This window comes from Cricetulus griseus, assembly GCF_003668045.3.
Source record: "Cricetulus griseus strain 17A/GY chromosome 1 unlocalized genomic scaffold, alternate assembly CriGri-PICRH-1.0 chr1_1, whole genome shotgun sequence".
Taxonomy (NCBI): domain Eukaryota; kingdom Metazoa; phylum Chordata; class Mammalia; order Rodentia; family Cricetidae; genus Cricetulus; species Cricetulus griseus.
Window position 1 is genome coordinate 135,451,633 of NW_023276807.1, and position 13,671 is coordinate 135,465,303.

The 13,671-nt window shown below is 39.4% G+C and overlaps 1 pseudogene; it reads right to left on the reverse strand.

Annotated features, from left to right (window-relative positions):
• Nucleotides 1-5,073: 5,073 nt before the first annotated feature.
• Nucleotides 5,074-5,279, reverse strand: LOC113831113 (annotated as a pseudogene).
• Between the last annotated feature and the right edge of the window lie 8,392 nt (nt 5,280-13,671).

Sequence of the window (13,671 nt, forward strand, 5' to 3'; positions counted from 1 at the left end):
GAAAATTCAATGAATATCTATTGTATGAGTCTGAGTCTGTTCTTTTCTTATCCCACTAACTCATTTTCATTATAAATTCAACATGACCACATTTCAAGAAGGCTAAAAAATAGAAATGGAAAAGGAATTACTTACAATCACCTCCAAAAGCCATTTTTATACTTTGGAATGTGGAAGAGTCTAATAGATATTTTTAACAAGTTATTCAAATACTCAGCTATGGTAATTATGTTCTAAAACAAGCAAAAAATAAAATGAATTCCAATCTTGCTGAATTACAGTAAAATTTGAAATAATGCAAAAAATTACTGAGCTAAACTTACTAAATCTACCCAAGAGTAAGGCAGTTTAGAAATGTAAAGGAATTATAACAACTTTATGTAGAGAATTATTAGTGTTGATGTATTGCTTGCCAAGACTTTTAAATAAATGTTGCTCTCTCTATTTTATATAGCAAATACACAAACATACAATTTGTGTCCTATTTGTCCCATGATATTTTTGTTATAAACATTAGGCATTGTATACATAGTCTTAATGTTCTTTTTATCTTCCTGAAGAGGCTTCTTCCTCTGAGGTTTTTATTTTGTCCATTCTGAAAGGAGAGCTCATTAGGGTAGCTGCCCACTGTTCATTTCTAGTTTTCCTAAAGCAACCTACAGTTTTCCAACATTTATCACTAATATTCACCCTAGAAACTATGGACATTGAAATGGTGAGTGGCTCTTTCTTTACTTAATTTTTCAGTTTTTGTATCACATACTAGAGTCATATACTAGTGTACTGTTTCTGAAGCAAGGCTGGAGTCCTGGGAAGAAGAAAAGAAAATGCATATTTAGAACATGTTTATCCTAACAAGATGAATAGCTGCCCTTTTAGGGTAGGTAGTCCTGTGAAAATAACCTGTCATCTAATTGAGTGGTTTGAAAGATGATAGCATACTGGGGCTAAAATTCCATCTTTGTTTTACTAGTAAGTAGATTTGTCTTGGTGAGTGGGACCTCCTGTAACTCAACCCAAGTATAAATCTTATCCCTGTCACAAAGACTATGTGGATCAAGAATCTATTGCTAAGAGACTGGAATGTCCAAGGACAAGGGCTGACTGACACAAATAGGCAACTAGCTAGACCACTGAATGTATTTGGCTATGCAGTGCCTCTTTGATGGTGAACAGTCTCTAGAAGGGATTGACATGTGAATACATATCTTTGGATGCATGTAATACAATCATGTGCTTCTCTCAAAGTTCTTCTGTATTTGCATGCATTTTTCAAGTTTGAGTATGAATTTAAGCTATATTGAATATATATATATATATATATATATATATATATATATATATACATATATATTCTGTCTTAGATAATGTTTCCTTATAAAGACTATGAAAAGCAAGGTGCTTTGGGATAATTTATAACATTATAGAATTTAGGGTCATCCATAGTTATATTGTCCTACAAATTATTGGTCATTAGATGAAGTTTAAATTAGATATTTTATTCATTCACTGAAGTGACCTTTCAGAAACATAGCTTAGCTTTTCTCTCTAGAGATCATTTTTTCACAAGAGGGAAACATGTTTCTATATTTTTAAATTTTAGTATCTAACTTTATGTCTAATATAAATTGTTCCATTTTTTCTCAGATTCCTTCAGTTGAGTGTGTGCGTGTGTGTGTGCGTGTGTGTGTGTGTGTGTGTGTGTGTGTGTGTGTTGTGTGTGTGTGTGTGTGCGCGCGCGTGCGCGCGTGTGTGCACACCTGTATGTTCAACATAATTTGATTATGTCAATCCCCCACTTCAATTTTGTACTTCTCTCAGACTACCATCTCTTTTCTAACATCATGTCTTCATTAAAAAATAACCCAGATAGTTCAGTTAGTGCTTCTGATATGTGCTTGGGGGTAGGGCCATCCCTTGGAGTATGAGTAACCTACCGGGAGCCACATTCTGAAAGAAAACTGACTCTCTTCCAGCCATAGTATGCCTGTTTTTGTAGGTCAAATCTTACAGGAGTATATTCAGCTGTGGGTTACTTTTTGTGTTGTCTTTTATTGCTATTTGGAAAATAAGAAATTATTAAGCAAATCCCAGGCAGAGTGTTTGTGATTTCACAGGGCAAAGACATCTGTATCAACCAAAAACCTGACAAATGACTTTTAATAGGAGGGGAGTGAACACCTTCAAATAACTAGACTGTAGGGGACAGTGTCCCCTATACTAGACATCTCAGGGTACTCTCATATCTCAAGGCTCATCACTCATTCCTCTGATGTCTTTCCATCCAAAATTATTGAGTCTCAAGTTTCTTCATCCTGAGCCCTGATTTCTATCTCACACAATTGTTTGAGTTGAGAATTCCCTTTTCCTGGATCTTTCTTTCTCTTGTACTTAAATGCTAGCATTGAATTTTGTGATTTTAGGACTCTGACATAGGAAGATAAGACTCACCTCTTCTTTCTTTAATGCATCATATATCAATTGCACAGGAATTTTCCATTTTATTCTGTTGTCTTTTAAACTCAATTTTGCCAGACTTTTTAACATGACTGAGACAGTGCAACTGCTATTGAACTTTCTTCCACTGATTTTTCATCCCTTTTTACACACAGTTAACATAACATTAAAAAAATTTACTGACTTAATATGCCAGTTGTCATTAGTACTCAAATTGCCATCCATGAAAGAACTGTTTTGGCCACATAGCTGGTGATGATCTAGCTCCAAACTCTTAATTTTAGACTCTGCTTCCTCTCCATGCCTGATACCAACAGGTGCGCTGGGTTCCTGTTCCTGAGGATATAGACTTAGAAGGAAGCTGAGATCTGGGAAGCTTATTTAATAGTGTTCATAGAAAGTAACAGTGATGAGAGAGTGAGATTTAGGAAGAATAAGAAGCTAATCTTCAAGAGTATTTAGTTGCAACAGGAGAAATCTGTAGAGTTGGAATAAGTGTAATGGTTACTCTTCCACTGCTGTGGCAAAATAACTGACAACAATCAAACCTAGGAGAAGAAGGCTTATCTGGCTCACAGCTTGAAGTTATAGTCAACATGGTAGTGGAATAAGTGTGAGGTTACAGGTCACATTACATCCAGAGTCCAGAAGCAGAGAGATGAATAGCAATGCTCAGACAACTTTCTCCTTTTGATGTAGTGTTGTATCACAACAGGCTTTGGAATTATACAATGGAAACCCAGAGTTCTCATTTCCCAGATATTTTTATTTTATTTTTATTAAAAATAGAATTTTTAATGCAATTATTCTTTTTTAATTTTAGAAACAATCTTATTTTACCTATCAATCCCCCCATTCCCTTGCCCTCTTGTCCTCACATGAGTTTCACTGACTGCCTCAACCCCCCCACTCCCTAATGATAGTGAGGCTTTCTACAGGGGGGTCATCAAAGTCTGTCACGTCATTTGGGGGAGGGCCTAGGCCCTCCTTTGTGTATCTGGGTAACAATAGTATCCCTCCATAAGGAATGGGCTCCCAAAGTCCATTTGTGCACTAGGGATAAACACTGGTTCCACTGTTAGAGGTCCCATAGACTGCCAAGGACTCCTAGCTGGCACCCACATTCAAAGGGCTTGGTTCAGTCCAATGCTGGTTCCCCAGCTTTACAACTAGGATCCCTCTTCTCTCACTAGACCAGGCCACTGCTTCTGTGGGTTTCTCCAGCACAGTCTTGGCTCCTTGGCTCATCCCTCCTCCCTCTCTACAACTGGATTCCAGGAGTATGGCTCAGTGTTTAGCTGTGGGTGCTTGCTTCTGTTTTGATCAGCTGCTGGATGAAGGCTCTAGGAATGGCAACCAAGTCATTGATCTCATTACATAGGAAGATCATCAAAGGCAGCCTTTCCACCACTGCCTAGATTCTTAGTTGGAGTCATCCATGTGGATCCGTGAACCTCTCCCTCTAGTGCCAGACCTCTCTTTAAATCTATACTGGCTCCCTCTATCCAGGTATCTCATTTGATGCTCTCCTCTGTTCCTCCCTGTCTCATTCTGTTCTCTCCTGTTGTTCTACCCTTCTCTTTTCCTACCTCCCTCCTTTCTCCTATTGTGCCCCCAATTTGCTTAGGGTTTCTTGTCCCTTTCCCCTTCTTCAGAGGACCATGTGTAATAAGTTTATTTGTTTTACATTCTAGCTACAGCCCCCTCCAATCCCAGTACTGCTCATCCTCCCACTCTGTTCCCACCGCCAATCCACTCCTCCTCTTCCTCTTCCAGGAAGAGGCAGGTATCCCACAAGTACAAAAAAAAAAAAAAAACATGAATAGCAAGGAGCAATAAGACCAAGCATGGCCCATACACCAAGCCTGGGCAAGGTGACCCAGCATGGACAAAAAGGTCCCCAAAGCCTAATACAATATGTTATGATTACAGATTCCTCTCCTCCAACTACTCCCCACTTTCCCATCTATGCCAATCCACACCCCATTTTCCCTCTCTTATTAGGATACAAATAGGCAAATAATAATAATAGCAATAATAATAATCATATTAGGTGAGCCAAAAATAAATAAACAAACTGGAATAGGATAAAATAAAAAACAAGAAAAGAACCAACAAACAGTTAAATATATATATGTATATATTTGCAGAGACACAATCATCCACACAGAAATCCCATGAAAACACAAAACTAGAAAACATAATATATACATGCAAGGGGGCTTGAAGGAAAAGAAAAGCTTTGGTGAAACATTATGGGACAAAGTACCTCCAAAATTACTATTGGGTTAGTTTTCTATTTAGAGGATATTGATGTTTAATACAACCACCACTACACAGAGAAAAGGTAAAAGTAAGATAAATTTTGATACCCTGGAAGAGTGAAAATGTTATTATTTGTGTTCATATATTATAGACTTAGTCTATGTATAGAATGCGATTGTGTATGCATTTACTGCCTCTGAATTTTAAAATACTGCTAAATTACATTCTAATGCCATGAGTGCAGCCTCTGAAATAGTCCAAAATGGTCCTGACCTCCTGGAAATCTCACAGTGTTTCTGTCTCCTTGAGTGTGGGTCAGCTCTCATTATTAATTTCTTTTTTTTTTCATTTTCCACTTAGACTGTGTCCTCCCCATTACAAAGGGAGAGAAGAATGATCATCAATGGCAAGAGGCAGCTGCAGAAAAACAGCACCTAGAGCCAGCATCAATCTCATGAGGGAATGCTACATCTCATCCTCATGGTCTCATGGTCTATATGGTCAGAGAAACTTGTCTAGTAATGAATTATAAAAATGATCCCTGAAAGTATAGTCTTTCATTATTAAAGTCTAATGAATGGAATATGGTGAAAAGGGTATGATACTAATTTGGCACTAGGAAACAGAATGGATTCTGTTTGTTACAGCCATTCTTTCTCTTGGAGAGAAACCAGTTTTAGTGTTTTCAACTGTGTTTTGAGAGGCACAAATGAAAAGAAATTGCTTGCTTCAGGTCACAGCTAGGAAGGATCCAAATCCAGACAGCTATCCCAAGAGTGAGGCAAGAGGCTGATCTTCCATCTGTCACCTGATCCTTGAGGTTACTGAAACTCTAGCGATCCCTGGAATAAGTCAGGAGCCCAACTTTGTCATTCCCAGATTCCTTATCTATGGAAGCTGTGTGGTGACAGTTGCGAGTTGTTGAAATCTAATTTGGGTTCAATTTGTTCAGATACAATTGATAATACTTGAATGAGTTCTGTGAAGACCATGCTGAAAAATTGCCTCCCTGAACAGAAGTCTTCAGAGGAGGAGTATTTGAAAGATAATTAATCCACCAGGTTCTGTATTACTAATGGGTTACCATCGACTATAAACAAAGCTAAGGATTGGAGCTCTTATTTCTTGCCTTCTCTCATCCTGTCACATGAGTTATCACCCCCTCACATTTCATGTGGTGCTGCCACAGCAAGAACATGCTCACCAAAGTACCAGCACTATGGTGTTAGATTTCCAAGTTTCTGAACTAAGAGAAATGGATGCAGTTTCTAAATTAAATTACCCTGGCTCAAGTATTCTGATATATTGACCAAGAATAGACTAAGAAGAGTAGCTGATATCTTGTGTTTCTAGCAAGACAGTTTTTGTTATTTTGAGTCAGTATCTTTTACATAAGCCTATTTTCTTGATCTCTTGTATTTTTTCTGATTTTTTGTTTCTAAGATTATTAATTTTCTACTGATAATGAACAACAGATAGATGTTTTCATTTATACAGTTGGACATATGTTGGATTTTTTTTTTGGTTTTTCAAGACAGGGTTTCTCTGTGGTTTTGGAGGCTGTCCTGGAACTAGCTCTTGTAGACCAGGCTGGTCTCAAACTCACAGAGATCCGCCTGCCTCTGCCTCCCGAGTGCTGGGATTAAAGGCATGCGCCACCAACGCCCAGCCATATGTTGGATTTTTATGGCATATTTCACTTGAGAAGTTATCCTACAGTGATTCCATTTTAGTTTTATTTCTTTGGAACTTGATAAAGTACACATTTTTGAAAATTTATTATTATTATTATCATTTTAGTTTGTGTGTGTGTGTGTGTGTGTGTGTGTGTGTGTGTGTGTGTGTGTGTGTAGGCATTTGAGTGTGTGTGCCCTCAGAAACCAGGTGACCCAGTAGACCCCTCTTCAGGTGGACTTAAAGTTGGCTGTGAGTTACCTTAGGTGAGTTCTGGGAAATGAACATGGGTCCTCTGAAAGAACAGCCTGTACGTTTAAACACAGATCCATCTCCCCAGCTGCAATTAATGCTTGTTTTTTGAACCACTAAGATTTTGTGGGTAAGAAATTTAAAAGGAATGAATCATGGATCATTCTTCTACTTTCAACAAGGTTAAAAGCACCTTATCTCACCAATGGACTGTAATGAGTAGGCATTATTATTTCAAGATCCTTTCTGCAAACTGGACCCTGGGATCATATGAAAGGTTGCTCAGATGAAGCTGTCAAGAAGAATGCCCATGTGTGGCTTTCTTAACATCAAGGATGCGGGGTTGTTGAAAGTCTGATTTAGCCACAGAATGGATGTCCATTGACAAGATGTGAACTAGATAACTTTAGATCTTAATAAGTCACTCGTGTTAAATCAGCCATAAGACTACCCATTTTGAGGGCAGGGCATGATACACAGGATTTTTGATGAAAGGATTCTTAAACCTTTTTGATGCTATTATACAGTCAATATTGTGGCTAATTAGCTGTAAACTATTTTCCAATCAGTTCTCTGCTTTGAGATGAACTTTCATCCCTTATTCTGATGAATGTATTAAGCCCTTGTGTTTTTAAAATTGAAGTTGAAACATTTCATGCAAAGCTAAGGATTCAGCTTTCTTGCCTTGGCTACCCAGTCAGTTATCAAGTCCCACATGCCTTTGATATAAAATACCAGGCTTCTCCTATCTTTTTCTCTTTGACTTGGGAAATCAGTGTTCCTCTCTTTTAAAAATATGTATTACTTATTGTCATTTAAGAATTATTTAGAAAAAAGTATATTCTCAGACTACCATTTTAAAAATCCCAATTACCCTCACTGTGTGTATGTATATATATGCATGTACATATGTATGTATTATGTACCTCTCTCTCTCTCTCTCTCTCTCTCTCTCTCTCTCTCTCTCTGTTTGTGTGTATAGGAAAACGTGCTCAGATCATAGAAAAGCCTTAGGGTGGTATCTATCACTTATGTTTTTTAACTTTTATTGATTCTTTGTGAATTTCACATCATGCATTCCTATCACACCTATCTCCCTGTTCCCTGGAATCTGTCCTCTGCCATTGCAGCCTTACCCCCAAACAAAACAAAATTTAAAAGAAAAACCAAAACCAAAACATAAAGAAAAATAACACACACACACACACACACACACACACACACACAGAGAGAGAGAGAGAGAGAGAGAGAGAGAGAGAGAGAGAGAGAGAGAGAGAGAGAATTTTTCATAGAAGCTGTAGTGTAGCCCCTTGAGTCACATAGTTTACCAGTTAGTACATCATCTTTAATTTTAAGTGTTCATTACCTCAAGTCATTGGTCTGGCGAGGCCTATGGCTTTTGCTATGCTACTGATAATGGGCTCTCACTGGGTCTCCTCTTGGATATCCTGTGTGGTCTGGAGTCATGGAGATCCTGCTGTTTTGGATCTGTAGGTTTATTCCCTTCACATGCTCCAACAGTTCACAGATGGGGTAGATGCTGGGGTGGGCCAACAAATAGCCCTGGTTCTAAGCCTGGGTGGTACCTGGGTTAATCAGCCTGACAGCTTTCCCTCAGCGTGGTTACTGGTGAGCTCTCTAGCACTGCCTCAGCTAGCTCACTCAATGAGCCTGCAGCAAGGAGTGGGACCAGTTCTGCACTCAGGTCCTCAGATTGAAATGACCTATATGCATACCACCAATGCCAGCTCTACTGTTTTATCCAGGTGAGGTCCAGGGTCCTCTTTCTCCATTGCTGTAGGGGAAATTTGGAGGTCAGCTCTCCTGCTATCAAGCTCTCAGTGGTGGTTCACCTACACCCCCTACAACAGGGTCAGCTCAGTGTGCTGTCCAGACAGGGTACAGGGCCTGATCTCCTGTGTGCTACAGCTGATAAGAGTCAAGGCTAGTTCTCTCACTCTTGTGACCCTTGGCCGGCTATCGCACCTGATGCAGGTGGTAATGGGTGAGGGGGAGACATGTTTCTCTCACCCATGCCACCTCATGGCAGACTGAGGTGTAGGATCATCTCTCCTGATCTCATCCCCTTCTGGCCAGTGCACCTGCGTCCTTGGGCATAGGGTCAGTTCTAGTGTGTTACCAAGGTGAGTTGTATGCTTGTGATGTAGGGTCGGGCCATCTTTCCCAAATGCAGGGATTCGGCTCTCTGCTGAGGTTTGGGGCCAGCTGTCCTGCTGTAGTACTCAGTCAGTGGCAGAACCAGCTGTTCTAGGGCCAGTGAAGGGCCAGACTGGCTTAGCACAACATGGTTCCAATAATCCCCTGTGTTAACACGGGCCATAAACATTATCCCAGACTCCAGTTACAGTAGGACCGTGAACCCAGACATGGCCTTTGACAGCAGCTTTGGCTTGGGTGTCACCGTGGTCCTAGTGGTAGCACAGGCCACCCAGATCAGTATGGCCATGCTGGCAGTATGACCCCTATGCACTAACATAGTGTCAGGTGGACATCTGCACAGTCTTTGATTGTAACAGGAGCTACAGATATCACCCCAGACCCTGGCCACTGAAGTGCCATGGACCCAGACATAGCCCTAGGAAGTAGTCCAACCTGAATGCCTCTGTAGCCCCAGGTGGCAGCACTAGTTATCTGATCAGCATGTCCCAGGCAGGAGTACAGCTCACAGACACATGTTTCAGTTTGGACCCCAGGCATCAGTTTTGTCTTTGGTGGCAACACAGGCCACAGACTTCACACACCCCAACTTTGGTAGGTCCATATACCCAGACATGGTTTTAGGCAGTGGCCCTGCCCAGATGTCACCATGGTCCCAGATTGCGGCATCCACCCTTGACCAGCAAGAAAGACGCCACACCGAGGAATCTTCTTCAAACACAGTTTAATCGGGAACCTCTTTGCTTTGTACAATGTATAATGGAGGCGGCCCCGGGTCGAGGGAGACGGGGCCTGATATAGTCTACATCTACCAATCACCTAACCCTACGTGGCGCGCCAGGATAGGTTGTCTCCAAGCAGAATTAAGAGGATACATGACCTTTACCAAATTTGGAGTTGTTTACCACAGAGAGCGCTCGCCGTTGGGCTGGCGCCATCTTTTGGGTGTGGTTTTCTGCAGCTCCCTACACCAGATGGCAGGACAAGTCACTGTGATAGGCATGGCCCCCACAGCAGAGTGGTCCTCAGACTCCAACATGGCTCCAGGTGGCAGCTCAGACCCCCCCTCCACCAGTACAGCTTTGAATGGTCTCAAGAGGTACCGACATCAGCACAGACCCTGGCTCTGGCAAGACCATGGACACAGACATGGCTCTTGGCAGCAGCCCTGATCTGGACAACATCATGGTCCCAGGTGACAGCACTGGACCCTCAAATCCATTTGGTCCTAGTGGCAGCACAGCCCTTGGACACCAACTTGATCACAAGCTGTGGCCTAGACCCTGGGTATCTGCATGATCTTTGATGGCAACATGGAGCAGAGACCTCAATGCAGACACTGGCTGTGGAACAATCACATGTATTTTTTTCTTTAAAGCAAGGTATCATTTGATTGGAAATCACCAGGATTGGCTGTCCAGCAAGCCTAGGGGTCTGCCTATCTCCACCTTCCCTCTGTAGTGTTGGGATTTCAAGAGCTTGCCAGGGATTCTTGGATTTATTTTTTTACATGTGTTCTGGAGACTGACCTCTGGGTATGAACTCAGGTCTTTGTGGTTTATTGATCAAGCTATCTCCCCCAACTTCAATTATTTCTATTAGAAAATGCCTAGTATTTATTCCAACATGCCAAGTGTTATTTTAAAATTGTTGCACTTATTATGTATTCAAGCCTTTGGTATTTTATTAACATTTATTATCTTATTTGATATCCATTCTTGGTTTAAGATTTATAATCCTTCATGTTCAGAATTTTCTACCGTTCATCTCTAGGATGATATGAAATATCAATTTCACATATTATTGTATTTAAGTGTGATAATGGGAATTTCATCAAAAAGATATCAATATGTGTCACTGACCAAATAGATTTTAATGATGAATATATATCTTGATAATCTTCTGTGTGATTCATTGACAAAAAATTCATATAATAAAAATTTATATTTAATTTTTTGTAAAGCAAAAATATTTTTAAAACCCTTGAGATTCTTTTTACTCAAGGATTCCTTGAATAATTATTTTTGAAACAAATAATGATTTTTATTCCTGTCATGAACCTCTGATTTACCAGTTTTACATATAGGGATGTAAGGATTTAAATTGAAAACATGAGATCCACATGTTATTGTGTAAACTTACTTTTTAAGGAATCAATGAGCAAGAAAATTGGAAAGGATTAATGAAGAGCCAGCATTAAACCTCTAAGTAACTTGGGATTATAATACCCAAGGTACTCTGATGATTCAAGCCAAGAGACAATGAAGTTGACAAGTGTCTGACTTCAGGCTGGAGCCTCAACATTGTAATTTCAGCCCTGTGTATTATATATGGATCCCTTGATCTAACCCATCTTAAAACTTCTGTATTACCTGTATGTGGCTATTTTCATAATAAGAGATCCATTTTTGTTCTGACTGTAATGTAAAGTGAGAACCAAGTACTTAAGGGAACAGATGTTTCCAATGGCACCTGTTATTACCATCCTGCCCAAATAGTCTGAGCACCAATCTCCCAAAGGTGAAGGAGGCAGTCAACTGTCAAACATAACTCCATGATTCCTGGTATAACTGCTGCATTGCTGAAAGACTACCATAAATATGTCACTCCTTGGGTTAAGAGTCATCACACGTGGGCAGCTACCATGCCCTACTGAAGGAATTTCCTCTTATAACTTGGCTATCATCTTTGTGTCACTCCTGGAAGGTCTTCTCTGTCATCTCCAATCTCCATTAACCTGGCAGATGTTTTCCAGAGCTGTTGTTTATGCATAATTTCTGTTCTCCCTACCCTTCCAGCTTTCACAGAATCTTCCAGGAAACCCTCAGAACTACAGATCTTTTAGACTTCTCTCTGCCCTTAGCGCCATCTTTTCTTTTCTACTGTGTATTGGTGGGTAACATCAGATCTCCTAATGCTTAAGTTAAACTCTGATGACCTTTTAGAGGAAACAACAGTACAAAATACTCAAACATTTCATGCATGACTGGCTTTGTAATGAATTTGGCATTTGGAAGTGTTTACGTGAAATCAAACAAATAATAGATTGTAGAAACTCTGAAAGGACTACTTTGTGGATATATTTGCTTGAAATGGCTAATGTTCCCTTTGACATCCTTACCTAAATTTCAAATAGATTCAGTCTCCTGATGTATTTTAGATTATAACATATTATTTCTGTTTTTGCTGAACATTTGGATTTAGCATATACCATTTAATTTTAAAAATACCACATGCAATTTTAAAAGATTTAAATCTATTGTATCAGTAAAATATGTAAAAGTCAAAGAAAAGTTTCTCACAGTCAACTTTATTTTAAAAGATCAGGCTAGAGGCATACATTGTCTTTAGTTGGTTCATTTAGAAGTGGTTGTGGAATGTTTGAATATATGGTCTTTTTCTCAGCTGACACTACAAGAGAGCATCTTAAAAAGTCATCAGCTAAATAGAAGCATTTTCTCCAGGTAGAAAGAATCATCACCACCATTATCCTATAAAAATTCATCTGCTGCTTTCAGCTGAAATCAACTCAATCGCCTTTTCCTGTGACTGCCATCTGTGTCCAAAAGAGACTGTTACTCTAATGAAAAGCAGACTTGCAAGAATCAAACGATCAATCATCATCACATTGTGGTGTCTTCGACACTTAATTTTCTAGAGTAATTTGTCATTGTGAGGAGCACAAGATTTGTCTGAATTTGTGTCAAAGGTTATTGACTGAATTGCCACCTCATCTTTTCAACCCATTTATAAATATGAGCATGTTTGGGCAGAGGCTAATGAACTCACTGAGGGGGTGAACTTGTCCAAGTTAGGCAAATGATAAGTGGTCAAAATATTTGTTGTTTTGCTCATTTCTCATGGCAGCATTTGTTTAGAGGTTATCCAGGAAACTCCACTTAACCTTCTTTGTTCTGCATTGCTTCAATTTTAGAAAACATTAAGAATGATCAGCACTCCCTCTTATTTCTTAAAACATCCTATGTGTGATATGATATACATAAGAATTTAAGTAGTGATTAGGTGAGAGTAACCATCTATTTTCCACAAACTGAAAGGAAAATGTGTTTAATTTCCATTGTATTTCTATGAACTGGTTTTGTCTTTATTTTTATATTTATTTACTTACTGTGTATATGAACCTGTGTGTATGTTCATTCTGTATCTATATATATATTTAATTATTTCTTGAACTAGACATTTTCCTATGGGAAATAGTTGGACCAGTGAGGAAATCTACAGACCTATGCTGTTTGCATCTCTGCTCTCTGAGAGAAATGACCTATGAAGAGTGTATTTGTAAAGCATTGGAGAGGGTCATCAGAGGCTGCATAAAAGTATACACTAATTATTCAAGACAAAAATATGGGTGATATTTTAATAAAACACCTGGAAAATTAGAAAATAGATGAATTGCTTTTAATTTTTTCCCTTTCAGCTAAGGTCAGATAAATAATTCATTTCCATTTTTCATTGAAGAGCATGCTACTGAGAGTCTTCCATGTGGGAGACAGCTACATTTTAACACTCTGCTTGCAATTTAGAGCTTTTCATCAGTTTTGATTAATATTAGAAGCTAAAGTTTCAGCAACATGACTGCCCAAATGTGAGCTGAACAAGGATGACACCAATGATGAACATGCCTAAGTGAATCAGGAAGGCCCATGAGGACTCAAATCTAAATAAAGATATGTAGTTCCCTCAACTTTACCCCAGATCCACTCCTTTTCCATTTCCCTTGAGAAAAGAGCAGGCCTCCCAGTCTTATCAACCAAACATGGCAATAAAACTAGGCACAAAACCTCCTATCAAGGCTGGACAAGGAAATTCAGTAGGAGGAAAAGG